The sequence below is a fragment of the Gallus gallus genome, chromosome 1, assembly GCF_016699485.2.
Source record: "Gallus gallus isolate bGalGal1 chromosome 1, bGalGal1.mat.broiler.GRCg7b, whole genome shotgun sequence".
Taxonomy (NCBI): Eukaryota; Metazoa; Chordata; class Aves; order Galliformes; family Phasianidae; genus Gallus; species Gallus gallus.
The window spans coordinates 51,340,793-51,354,926 of NC_052532.1; the positions used below are offsets into that span (position 1 = coordinate 51,340,793).

A 14,134-nucleotide genomic window follows, 5' to 3' on the forward strand; every position below is an offset into this window, starting at 1 on the left:
ATATCACATAGGCGTGCAACGTAGCTGTGCAACATCAGCACAGGAGGGGAAGCCAGCACCTTTCCCTTCAGAGGGGCTGAGTTGTTGGAGGTCTGTGCAAGCTGACGCAGCGAGGTGTGAGAAGTGTGACACGAGTGTGTGTGCAGCAAACTAAGTGTGGTGGGGGCACACGGGGTGAGAGGCTGTGTGCCTGTCTGATCATCATCCAGGCGCTTTGCCCTGCACCCAGATGCTGTCTCCTTTTTGTACCCCGTGGGACCGCTCGGCCCTTGAGTATGCAGGCTGCCCTCTCTCCATCCTTCAAATCCCTTTCCATCTGTCTGTCTGTCTGCTCGGCTGCCCATGTCCAGCTGCCTGCTCCAGCGATGCTGATCCGCCCCGGCTCGCTCGCACCCCACGCTGCCTGTGGACTCAGCAGCTGTGCATCACTCCGTCCCTCCCACACACGCACATTCGCGCGCACACACACACACACACACACTGGATCTTCATCTGTGGTATATTCAGTTGCCATTGGAAACCTAAGAAAGAAGTGAATCTAGCCTCCAAGTCTTAAGCTGGTGTTTTTTTTTTTTTTTTTTCCTCCCTTTTCTCCTCTCCTCGCAGAAAGCAAAGTCTCTCGCAATGAATCCACGGCAGCTTCGATTGAGCAGTGAGCTGGAGCACCTACCCACAGGCCACTCCTCGATGTGACTGCAAAGAGGCCCTTGCCAGCACTGGGAGAGCAGATCTGTGGATTTACCCCCCATGCAACCGCATACCCCCCGGCACCACGAGGTAAGCGAGCCCTGGCACGGCCGCCCACATCTTCCTCCTGCTTCTTCCCCAGAGGTGCAAGGGAGGGGAGAGGCGGGGGCTTCTCCATCCATCCTGAAACCTCAGCAGCGCAGGGCTTCTCCCTTCCAGCCTCTCTCCGTGAGGTGGTCAGGCTTGCAGGCTTGCGGCGTGGTAGGTGGAAATGCAGCGGGGTCATTCTGCACAGTCCCCTCCCTTGCCATTCTGCCTATGCACACACCTACCTGCTCCTCTCCCTGTGGCATTTTTCCTCCAAATTCCTGTTTTCTGGGGAGAAGGGGCAGCCAGGATGATGCTGCAGAGAGATGGAGGAGGAGGCGGCTGCTCCAACCCAGCAGAGCCTGGGTCCCCTCAGGGCTGCATCCTGCAGCAGAGCAGGAGTGGGCATCGCACCGCCGGCTGTGGGGCAGGCAAGGTTTACCTCTCCTGCTTCACCTCACTGATATTTTGGGCATTCCCATTAACTGAGGAAAGTGCTGGCCTCCAATTTCCAGCTCAGTCTGTCTCTGGTACCTGGCCCAGCTTGGTGTTGTTTTTGGATGCTTGTTGGCCCTGCTTATCTGCTATCCCCTGGTGCTTCTGTCCAGCAGCACAGGAGGTTTTCTTGCTGGAGCCCATGTGTTTCATAAGCCAGGAATGCTACTTGCCATGCACGGGCAGCAGAGGGGCCCTGTGCACAACCTGACCCAATTTGGGGTGCAAAGCCCAGGCCCCCACTGCCTGCGGTGCCTTCAGTGCCCTTTCCCACTGGGGAAGACAGGACGATCAGCTGTGCTACTTCCATGCTCTATTTTTGTGCTGTAGCGTGAGGAAGGGAATGGAGTAAGGAGCAGCTGTTTCTCCCTGTGCCTGGGCAGGCCCTGTGAGCGGTTTTGGGAGGGGAGGTTTGGGGGTTCATACCTGGCCGTCTGCGATTTCAGGTTCTGCACAGATGCTCCTCATTTTTTTCGAGTCAGATATTTGTGGCTGCACCGTTTCTCCCCGATTCCCTTTGCCAGCATCCCCTTTATGGCCATCCCATCCCCTCCACAACCACTCCCCTCTGACTGTTCCTCTTTCGGGGTACGTCTGTGCTGCCCATCCCTTCTTCAGCAGCATCCTTCCCTCCCTTGGAGCACACCATACAGGAGCTCTGCTGGGCTGATGCTCCTGGATGTTGCTGCCAGCTGACAACACCGCCAAGCGATCTTTTCCCTTGTGATTCACGCCCGCCAGCCTGAGCGTGCATGAGTGCCCATGTGTTGCAGGTGACGGAGGGACCATGGTGCTACTGATGTGTCACTCATGGCTGGGGACTGGCAGGGAGTGTGACCGCACGGTCACGTTTGGTGTTGTTATTGAGGAGTTTACAGAAAGCAAGCTCCTCCCGGATGGAGCCTTTCTGGCATTGGTTAAATTCCTCAGCCCTCTCAGGGCATGACTTTGGCACGGACTCGGGGTGGACAAGACAATAAATCCAGCTCTAGGGAGCTTGGTGTCGGGTCAAAACTGCTGCGGCTACATGGTGGAAAATGCTGATCCAGTATGAACTCACTCCACCGGTTCAGATTTGTTTAGAAAACAACGTTGGCTTAACTCTCTGCTGGCAAGGTTTATGTTGCAGTGGGTGTAATCTGTCTGCACCGCTTTAGTTTGATGCTGGCTCCAGTGTTGTTTGTCCTTCCACATCTTGCACATGTTCAGGACCGTGTGTGCGCTGACAAATTTGACAGATGCAATTGCATGCTGCAGCCAGCCTGGTTCAGTCCCTCCTGTCCGGCAAGCTGATTTGAAAGGGAGTTGAACTGCAGTTTAAGCAGGGAGCAATCTTCGTCTCACCCCAGGAACCTCTACTCTCCTTTCAGGAGTGTCAACATCCCTTGTCTCCCTGGTGCCTTGAGGAGTTCTAAGCAGCGGAGAAGAAGACTAGCACTCTAATTCCACCTCTCCTAGCCCCAGATTGGGTTCAGGGAGACCCTAGAGAGACAAGCATGTCCTCTGCTTGGTGTCCTGGCCCTTCTGAAGGGCTGTTGAATGGTGCCTTGCTGCCCAGTGAGGTCACTGTGCTACGTATCGGTTTCCTCTACCATTAAGTGGAGTGGGCTGCTTTGGGCTGCAGAGAGGGGTGCTGTGGGGACAGAGATGTGCCGCCTGTGGGCTCCCTGCAGGCCTGGCTGTCTGCTGACCATCGTGTGGGGATGGAAGCTGGAGGAGAATCTATAATGACTGGGTGCCGTGTGCCAGGGCCGAGGTGGTGATGCACTCAAGCCTCCGTTTGTTTGGAAGGAGAAAGGGAGCTTGTGGCTCGTCACTGTGGAAACAGAGTAGGGATTCATCAGCAGAGGGTGGGCCTCTTGGCTGGGCCTCCCCGAGCTGCCGTGGCTTGGGTGTCACAGGAGCCAAGGGTACCCTGGTACAGGCTATGACAGGCAGGGGGACAGACCAGGCACCCTCAGCTCCATCACCCTGCTGCTCGGACACAGCTGAGTGGATGGAGACATGTGTGTGACAGAAGAACCCAAGTCTTGCGAGGTGGAGCAGCCAGGTGGGATACACGCTGCCTCCGTGCCTCCTCCTGCAGGAAGGCTTGGTGTGTGGGGCAAGCTGCAGGCCCAGACCTTGTGTGACCTCTTCCTCCCCTTCCTTGTCCCTGAGGGCATGGATGGGAACGACTCTGCTCTGAACTGGAGTTAGTGGAGCTTCAGGGGGGTCCACAGACTCCCTAGGATACATGTGAGCACGCAATTTGCCTTTGGGCTGCTTCTGAGAAGTATTTATGGCCACATTACCTCACATAGGCAGTGGCTGCAAGGAGTGAATTCAGCCAGCTGCAGGAGGCTGACTTTGCTCTGCAACTGCCCCATTAATATCTTTTTTGAGAACTGAACAGCAGCAAATAAATGAGGGAGGTTTTATGGGAGCTTCTCTTCCTCTTTTGCAAAATACATCTGAGTATGCCCCATCCCTGGAGGTGTTCAAGGATGGGTTGGATGGGGCCCTGGGCAGCCTGACCTGGTGGATGGCAGCCCTGCTCATGGCAGAAGGTTGGGGCTCAGTGATCTAAGGTCCTTTTCAGCTCAACCCATTCTATGATTCTATGTGTCCATCAGTTAAGGTGGGTATGCCAGGCTTGACAGAGGGTGTAGACTGATTTCCTACTGCTATCGCAGTGATTTGTGATGAGAGTGTGGCAGTTTGCAGAAGGCTTTCAGAAGCTTCGCTGCTGGTGCTGGTTTGCAGGTGGTGCTGCAGGTGAAGGTGTGAACATGTGTCTGCAGCTGGGCACATGCTCATTGTGATGTATCTGGGACACAACCATGTAGCTGCTTTTTGCTTATTATGAGCTTCCTCCCTGTTTGTGTGTTGTGGGACCATTGGGTCACATGGCTTGAAGTCAGTGGTGCATCAGGGCCATCAAGCTGTGCCCTGAGCTGAACTCTCTTGTTCTAAAGCCAGCTAGCATGGAGACAGTTATTGAGAACCAGCCTGGCACAAAGGGAGAAACACACATATAATGGAGCTACTTATTTGAGTTCCCCAGCATTTCCCATTGCATTTCATGTCTTGGGGCTGAATCACAGTTGAAAGGCAATCAATGGAGCTAACAGCCCTGCATTGTTCTGCTCACCTTCTGATTTACTTCTTTTCATCCTCGCTGGGTTTCATCTCCTCCCAGGTCCATGCATCCCCCAGCACTGAGGTCGCTTTCTTTTTGTTGCACCATGGGCTGTATATAATAAAGCTAGCTCTGCTTCTGCCCTGAATCTTCTGGGGTCAAGGTGGAAATCACTGTTTAGCGAGAGACCCAAACAAATGAGCAAAACTAGCCTGGTCGGTCAGAACAGGGTGGAAGTTATCCAAGAAAACTCACACTGATCAATTCCAGTCACCTCCTGTGCTTAAAGTGATTCAGTATCTCCATTTTTAGGATGTTGCTGGGTAGCTGAATTCTCTTATGATTTCTCTTATATCAGTCGTCCCTACCAGCAGTGTTTGTGAGATTCTTCCGTATCTGCTTAGATAAGGAACTGTTGGAAACTATGCTGGCAGAATAATGGGTGCTGGGACAAAGCCAATCCTAAAAAAAATAACAACAAAAAAAAACCTCCCACAAAACCTCCCCCCCCCTTCCCCGAACAATAAGTTATCAAGTCCAGATGGTTAAATCTGAGAGTTTGGAAGGAGCTTAAGTGATTGAGCTGCTAACAAAAATATGCAATCTCTTGTGGAAAAGGAAAAAAAAAAAAAAAGCTACTGATTCGGGGAATTGCAGAAGACCAAATGTTGTACCTATATTTAAAAAAAGGCTCCAGCGATGATCTGGGGAATTAAAGATCAGTAAGCTTTGCATCTGTATCTGGGAAACTGGTGGGAATTATAATTAAAAAGCAACACTGAAGACATCTGGAAGATTGCGGTCTGATAGGGCCTAACCAGCGCGGGTTTAGCAGAGGAAAACCACATCCTGCTAATCTCCTACAACTCTTTGAATGTGTCAATAAAGCAGTGGATAAAGGAGAACCAATTGATATAATGTATTTAGACTTCCAAAAGGCTTTTGAAAGATCCTACACAAGAGCTACTAAAGAAGCTAAGTAGTCAGCGAGAGACAAAATATTGACATAGATCAAAAAAAGTGAGTAAGAGACTGGAAGAATGAGGGGATTAAACAGCCAAGTTTCACCATGGCAAGAGGTTAATGTGGCCTCCAGGTTCTCTTCCAAATCCCAGGTGATTTAATGTATCGCTTAATGATGTGGAAAGGTGGGAGGAGAGAGATGCTGTACGAAAATTTGCACACAAGACAAAATCATTAAGCTAGATGAGGGCAGAAAGGGTTGTGGGTAACACTGAGGGAAGAGAACTCTGTTAAACCAAATGTGCTGCTCTCTGGCGATCAAAACACAGTGTTGATAAATTCAAAGCAATGGGCATTGCAGGGCAGCCTTGCAGTCCTTTAGACATGCTGAAAGGTCCTGAATGAAGTGTACCAGTATGGGTAGATGTCAAGGAGCTCACTGCAGAGCTCTGCTCCGTGTTTTCTTATCCTTGAGCAGGCAAGGTAGCTGTTGGCTATGGAGGTGGTGGGTAGAAAGTGCTCTGGAAGAGCTATGAGACTCTCGGTACATCTGTGGTGCACTGAGCTGGGGACTGGTGCATTCAGCCTGCTTCCAAGGAGATGCTGAAGAGTTCAAATAGTTCAGGATTTCTCATGGAAATGCCTATGGACCTCCCCAAGTGCAGAGATGGAGAAGGCAAAGATTTAGGCAGCAAATCATTTTGCTGGCAAAATAAAACTGAGAACTGTGAGTACCCTGATCACACGGGAGTGAGGGAACGCACAGTGAAATCAAAATGCATGGGGTTCATAGAGTTGGTCTTTGGAGCACTATGTATGTCATGAGATAACGTCAGAAACAGGAATTTAACAAGGTTCGTAGAGTTCTTTTTTGTATATTTTTGAAGAGAGCAAGAATACACGAATGGGCTTTAATAAACGACAAGCCCAATTTTGCAGCCTGAACATTCAGGTTTAGTCTTCAGAGCCTGTATTATCCTGTAATTCCTAGCAGCCAGCAGGAAAATGAAGATAGGAGCACACTGTCTTTCACTTGTCTGCTTTGAGTTTTTCTACCTTTTCCACCAAAAAATCTAGTGATGACATCCATGAGACTCAGTATAGATATCTCTGTTCTGGTATAGTTGCTTTCCAGTGTACACTTCACCTTAATAATGTCCTCAGAATGAGAGGAGAGGCCTTCTTCTCATGTCCTGACTCTTCCAAGCATCACTCGTGTTTGGGAGCATCCACAGGGTCAGGGAAGAATGGAGTCACATTATTTCCTCACCTAAACTGGTATAATCCAGTCAAAGTCAATAGTAAACCAGAGTTTTCATCCTGTGAACTTAAACTCAGTTGAAAACCAAACAACATGCACACGCAAAATTCAGCAACTGCATCAATCCTTGAAATTGCCTGAGGTCACAGACCTCAGCTGGAAAGTTCCCAGACATTACTGGGACACTGCCCGTGCTTTCACATCCCACCTGTGCCAAGCACCAGGGGAGGTTCAGGTTAGATATTAAGGAAAATTTATTCTCCAAAAGAGAACAGGCTGCCCAGGGAGGTGGTGGAGTCACCGTCCCTGGAGGTGTTCCAGAGCCGTGTGGATGTGGCACTGAGGGACATGGCCAGTGGGCATGGTGGGGATGGGCTGATGGTTGAACCAGGTTATCGTAGAGATTTTTTCCAACCTTAATGATTCTGTGATTCTAAGTGCAGTGCCAGGATAACCAGGCATTGCAGCCTTTCCATGAACTAGGCCAAGATGGAGCCTGGCAGCCAGATTCTGTTGGGGGTGAAGGGAGAAGGAGGAGAGAAATCCCTGAGCCTATGGAAACTTTGAAATTTACCTGATTATCTGCTCTCCTCTTCGGTGCAAAGAGCTGAGAAATTTCCTCTTCCCTGTTCTATAGAGTTCCCTAGCCAGGAATATGGTCTCATTTCTTGATGATTTTTTTTTTTTTTTAATGAGCACATGATAAAGGATGCTGAAGCCACTCGCTGCTTGGCTAGCTTGAGTCTATTCAGAGTTTGATTTCTAGCTCTATGTGTGTAGCAGGCTCCTCATTAGTATGTTTCCTTCCTGGGCAGCCCACGAGGTGTGAGTGGAGTGACTCCTTGCACAGGGAAATGTTTTTTAAGCCAGTAAAACAAACACTGAGGATCATCTTTGCGTGCCGCTCTTGGCTGGATCCCTGAGCTCTCTTGTATTCTTAGAGCTGTGAATTTTTTCTTGGTGGATAGCTTAGAGCTACACCCACTGCAGCTGATGCGGATAGAGTGAGGGCAGCCAGGCACACATCCCAGTGCTGAGAAATCTGGGGTCACTGTCACACCTTTCCACGGGGATAAAATCTTCTGCACTGCCAGAGGGAACTTTGGCAGCGTTTAAATGCTGACATCATCCCAGCCCCTGCAAACCTCTGGGGTTGAAGCGACATCTCCGGCACTTCTCCTGGAATCCAGGAGCTCAGGGCTGCGGGGGCTGAGAGACACTGACGTCACCTCTGCTGCGTGCCAGCAACCCCTAGGCTTGAGAGACTGCTTGATCACCATGACCCTATTACAGCACCTAAAAAGACCTCTGGGATCGGGAGATGATTGCATCTCTCTGCTCCGTTACTTCAACCGATGAACCTCCAGGGCCAAGCGATAAACGCGCCATCTCCGGAGTATTATAGCACTTAGAAACCTCGCTCACTGACTCACGGCTGTCTGCCCCACTCCACCACCTTCCACTCGTCCTGGCACCCAGCCACATTCTCTGCTGAGGTGTAGCCGGATAATCCTTGTGCTTTTACAGTAGCGAGCTGCGTGCAGCTCTGAGATGAAACCCCATTACCTCCTCACTTGTTACAGCACTGGTGAACATCAGTGCCGTGACGCATTCGCTGTCCTTTTGCTCTGCGAGTGCAGCGAGGGACCACTGCAGGAGACATCTCCGCACTTAATACAACATCTGTGAAACTCTGGTGCTGCTCTGCTATGGCAGATGATCTCCTCTTTACTCTTACAAGGCGGGAGCTCGTCTCACACTGTTACTGATGCTTCAGAAGACAGCTGAGCACCTGGGAATGGTCATGTCAGATCAGCAACTGGAGCTTACCAACGGGAATGGGAAAGCCCTGAATGTCTGGTCAGTGATCCTGGCATTTAGAAAGAACAAATTAATTTCTCAGACGCCCTAGAGAGGTGGAGTTCTGTCATGTTACAAACCTGACTTGTAGATTCTGGGGAAAATCCTAAAAGCTTTTGGTAATAGAGGTTTTAGTGAGTTTAATGCCGATGGAATTAAAAGTCTCTAGGCACTCATTGTGAATGGATTTACATCAGGGAGATTAGGAAAGGGAAAACATTATTGGTGTCCAGGAAGCTCAGGAGAGCAGCTGTCAGCTGGTTTGGATGGAAGGTTCCCCAGTGGACAGTCCCGCTGGCCATCATACAGCACACGGCGTACAACCTGTGGGGTCGGCTCACGTGCTCACAGCCTGGAACATGTCCTATGAGTCACTTCTCACATAAACTCTCACAGCGGGATGTTTGCACCGGCTGTCTTGTACAGACACATTGAATGCAAGTGAATGCAGTGATGGACTGCCCATTTTGATTGGATCCATATGTCCAACCCAAGTGCTACTGCCTTTCCCAGTGTGTTCCCAGCATACACAGACCCACCACATGGCAAGAACCGGGGTCTTTCTCTATCCCATTTCTTTCCATCAGAAATGCACCTGAGTATGAAGCTATGATGCACACTACAGTGCAGTTAGAGTAGAAGCTAGACGAGAATGCAGAAAAAAATTGTTTTGAGGCTTAGTAAATTCAGACCACATCCAGCTCAGGAAATCCTCAGGCTTCAACTTGTCACAGGCTGGGAGAGTAACATGGGAAGGCATCACCATATGTTTTTCAGGTTCTGCTCTTTTTTCCAAGACCTCAGTGTATGTCATTGGTGGAGAGAGACTCCTGGGGCCAGATGGCTCTTGTCTGTGATTTTAGGTAAGAAAGGTGGGATCCTCAAGGGCCTGGCCTTTCTTGGACTTCCTTCTGGGGCTAGTTTGCCATGGTTGTGCTTTTTGCTGAGGGATTGTAGAGGCAATAGAAGAAAAGATGCAAAGGGATCAACAGGGAGAGCAAGAAGGGTTTTGGCCTTAAGAACATGAGCTTGTTGTGCTCTTCTCAGGGCAGCTCTGAGAGCTGATTTGTCTGCTGCCCCTCTTGTTATTTCTATCCAAAGTCCTCATCACTTGGTGCATTTTCTTGAGAGCAGAGATCAGGGTTAATTTACACTGACTTTCTCCTTAAGTGAGACATCTTCAAGCTGAGGAGTCAATTCAAATCCTGATTCAAAGATCTTTATCTCCTCCAAGCCCAGGAGAGCTGGGAGTTGAGGATTTGCTAAAGCAGAGAGCTCTTTGCCCCTCTGGGGATAGGCAGGAGAAAGAGCAGGTGCCTCACCAGGGCAGGGAGCTGAGCAGGGACAGGCACAGATGGAAAGGAAGGACACGAACCTGACAGTGTGATGTCCCTTGACATTGCAGGCAGCAGGATGTCCTCTCTCTGTTGGACTTCATCACCTAAGTGCTTGCAAGCACCACCTCTCCCAGCATGCCGAAGGCAAAGTTACCCTGGCTTAGCAAGGTGAAGATGACATACTGTCCACAGCACACAGCACAGGGCTAGGGTTCATGCCATCCTTCCTCTTCTTACGCAGCACGGGGGGCTGCAGGATGGCTTCAGGGCTCTGGGGAGGGAAGGATGGACTGCTGGAGTGGTTGACAGTGCCCTCAAAACACTGGTGCCATGCATTGTGTGCCAGTGACAGGGCAGGCTGGATGTCTTTGGTGTCCTTCTCAGTGTGTGGGTAGATGCTTTCAGGGAGTCCTCAGAGGAGGAGGAGGTGGGAGAAAGGAAGGAGGGGCAGAAGAAGGGTGAGCAGTCCTGGTGCCTCCCCAGGGGTCCCTGCTGTTCTGGCAGCATGTGATGTGAGCACAGGAGTCAGAGGGGGAAGGCAGGGAGGGGGATGCTGTGCTGACAGGCTAGCACTCTGCGAGGCAGCAGCGAGAGAGTGGGCATTGTGGCAGACAGACCTTTTGCTGGGCACAGGAGCTCCAATTTGTCACCTGGGAGGTGAAGCGTGGAAAGAATAAGGATTCTTTGAAATATAGCTCAGGATTTGTGTCCAAGAAACATGTAGATGTGGTACTTATGGACATGGTTTAGTGGACGATATTGGTGGTAGGTGAATGATTGTACTAGATGACCTCAGAGACCTTTTCCAAACTTACTGATTCTATGATTCTATGATTTAGAAGGAAAAATGTTAACATGGTGATCAGGGGCATAGCAATGAGCAGTGATAGGTCATCAGTGATGTCAGGGCAAGAACTAGAGCTATCCCTGGAATTCCTTGCCTCTTCTTCAGTGGGGAAGCAAGTAAGTCTGTTTGCCAGTCCCAGGACAGTACCTGACCTGGCCCTGCCAAGAGTGCATTTGTCCTGCAGACACACCGCATCTGCACTGCTGGGCTCACAGGCTCCTGCCTTTGGATGGGTACACAGCCAGCTTGGGGCACACTTCTGTGCAGCATGCATTGGCAGTGACAGAAGCTGCGTGTCTCAGTAAAGGGAGATGCTCCAGAAATGACTCTGCAACCAGCACTACAAAACAATTTTTGTCCTTCCTGCACCCGGGGTAAGAGAGTTTTCATGCCATCACTGTCCTTCTTGAGGCACCTCACTTTCTGTCTGTCTTCCACCAGCACAAGGAGAATGTGAGTGCAGGTGCCTTCACTGCTGGCTGCTGTAACAGGAAGGTAGGCTTCGTCCTCCCCCCTCCCTGCCCCATAAACAGCAGGCACTGTATATTCCCAGGCAGAACACTGCTTCTGGAGGACATCTAGCACAACTAACTCATCGTGACAACCAGCAGCAACTTCAGGCTGCATTCACAGAGCTGTTTGTAGAATCACCCCAGCCCTTCAGCACAAGATGTACAAGTGCAGTAAGCCCTGCCACCACAGGAAAAGTTACCTCAGGGCTTTCAGTTGAGTAGACTTCACCTATGGCTCCCATCTTCCTATTGAGATTGACTAGCAGAGATTCAAAGTCCTCTCGCTCACATGATTAGCAGTGTTCATAGTCTCCATTCTTCCAGGGTCTGTCCCGTGCATGGAACTGTATCTTCAGTTGAAGAGAGCCGAGTGGAGGGTGGAGGCCAAGTGCACATTTAATATAAGAGGGAAGATTTAAATTGGTTATAAGGAAGAAATTTTTTATCATAGGGATGGTGAGGCACTGGAACAGGTTACCCAGAGAGGTGATGGCTGCCCCATCCCTGGAGACATCCAAGGTCAGGCTGGAGGGGCTTTGAGCACCCTGATCAAGCTGTGCATGTCCCTGTTCATTGCAGAGGAGTTGAACTAGGAGACCTTTTAGGGTCCCTTCCAACTCAAATGATTCTATGATTCTATGATTATGATGTTGCCTGCAAATCCATGTAGATGCCAGAATGATTTGTATTACCTGCACCACAGTGGCATGTTATATTCTAAGAGCACGTGAAAAGATGAGCAGGGGCAGATTTTTCATGGGGAGCTGCCTTTGGACACTACTATTTTTGCTTCGTCCTTGGAGTTGGTGAGCCTGGTTGTATTGCAGGGTGACATGCATGAGGAAAACAACCACTGAGCTGGAGGACCCACGAGGCTGTATCATGATGTAGCCAACAAAGTGAGCTGCTTGTTGTTGCTTTGAAGTGATCATATGACAGTTCGATGCTTTATTTAAAGCGCTGGGTACAACTTCCTTAGTCTTCTTTCCCAAGCACTTCGAGGCCAACCAATGTATTAATAAATTAGAGGGATTAAAATAAACAGTGCTTTGAAAATCATTAGGCATCCCAAATGCCTGGAAACAAACAGCAGTTGAAATAAAAATATAAAATGCAAATAGGCTAAGAATTGGGCCATAAAATGTTGTAGCCTAGCCCTGGGGCAGCTTTGGGAATGAAAAATGTGCTTATTCCCTTGACTCTCTGGGTTGGGACAGAAGTAACGCTGGGGGTACAGTGAATGGGGAACAGTGTCTGCCCCTGCCTTCACAGTGGTTCAGAGCCAGCCCCACCAGTGCCTTTATTGGCTTCAGAACAGGGTTGTGGGGAGATGAGACCATGAGCACCAGCCACAGGGATGGAGCTGAGGCAAGATCTGAAGGCTGCAGACTGGAGACCATCTGGGTGAGCAGCTGTCCTAGGCAGATCCTTCTGCTACTCTTGGTCCTGACCCTCACCCTCCAGGCACTGCACACCCAATTCTCTCCTCCTCTCAGCTCACTGCTTTTCCCACTCCAAGTCCTGCTCCTCCCTCCCTCTCTGGAGATCCAGGGGCTGACACAGCCAATTTACACAGCATCCATTTCATTTTCTCTCAGTGCTACCAAGCTGGACTCCCCAGTGCTCAGTGGCCACATCAGCAAAGATGCTGCCAGGGCCATAGGAGAACACGTTCCCCAGTCAACTTTCCTCTTTCTGCATCCTTTATTGCTGTGACCTGCCTTTTGTTGTCAGCCTGGGCCACCTCAGAGACACACCATAATGGCGCTGTCCCAGCGACAGGTCACAGAGACATCTTGTGGAGTATGATCAGTGGATGAGAGCGTGGCTGGTGATCTGATGGTTTGGGTGGTGCTTACAGTGGGGCTACCTGAAGCAGAGGAGATGTTTGGGAACTGCATTAGAGTAACACACACCTTTAATGTGTTTAAAAACTGGTGAAGTCCTGCTTAAGAAGTGAAAGCAGTCGGTCTTGATCATGAGGTATTGGCACAGGCTGCCCAGAGAGGTGGTGGAGTCACTGCCCTTGGAGGTGTTTCAGAACTGCACAGATGTGGCACTGAGGGCTGTGATTAGTGGGCAGCATTGGTGGTGGGTGAACGGTTAGACTGGATGATCTTGGTGGTCTTTTCCAGCTTTAATGATTCTATGATTCTATGTGGCTGTAGGATGATTTTAGACCAGAGAAGCACGAAAGAATCACAACTGGCCAGTGCTCCCAGCCCAGCAGGGAAGGAGGATATCCTGTTTTCCAGGCAGTTGTTAGAGATCCTGTGTTCGTGTAGGGGATATTCACCGCCTGCTGACTGAGCATCCTGTCGGCACTTGGAGAAGATCGTGTACTGCTGAGGAGAAGGAGGAGGGGGGCAGCCACGAGAAGCCTGCCTGATTCAGGAATTGCCTGGACCATCTTGAGTTCCTCTTGCGTGACAGACTTATCAAGCATCACTGGCCAGGAAGAAAGCCATCAGACAAAAGGAGAAATCTGGCCTAGGAAAAGGTAGAGCGTAGCTGATAATTGAATCTCTCTCCTGCCTGGCCAGCGCGCTGCGAGTGGAAGGCATTGTGAGGCCAAGTGCCTGCCACTGCCAAGGGACTTTTTCCCTCCATGCAGCCACTGGGATTTCTAATCCAGGCTGGGTAGGACAATGCTGTCATGTTAGTAATGGTATAACTCTCTTAGCAGTCTACCGGTGTGACAGAGCCACAAAGAGAACAGTGTAGGCTGAATATGCACTCATGCTTGCTAAGCCTGTAATCCCAGCTTTGATTCTCTCTCCCTCCCTTTCGATTTTTTTTCTTTTCTTTTCTTTTCTTTTTTTAATAATAATCAGTTCAAACTTAATAAGAGTGATTCACTAGTTGCCTGTTTATCTTTCCTCAGTGTGGCATCCAATTTGGATTGTACAGGGGAGGAAGGCTGGGGGAGAAGGAAAAAATGGGAGAGGAAAGGGGAGCCTGGAG

At 50.0% G+C, this 14,134-nt stretch overlaps 1 protein-coding gene across 7 annotated transcripts in view; it reads left to right on the plus strand.

Moving 5' to 3' along the window:
- The window catches only part of ELFN2 (extracellular leucine rich repeat and fibronectin type III domain containing 2), a 50,433-nt gene that overhangs the window by 14,607 nt on the left and 21,692 nt on the right, over positions 1–14,134 (plus strand). For 6 of the 7 annotated variants that reach the window (XM_046908570.1, XM_046908588.1, XM_004937747.5 and 3 more), the window contains one exon: positions 607–777. The gene's annotated coding sequence lies outside the window, so the exon portion shown is untranslated. Of the gene's footprint in view, positions 1–441; positions 498–606; positions 778–14,134 lie in introns of those variants that run through there. The other variant, XM_040656220.2, reaches the window with a different exon arrangement.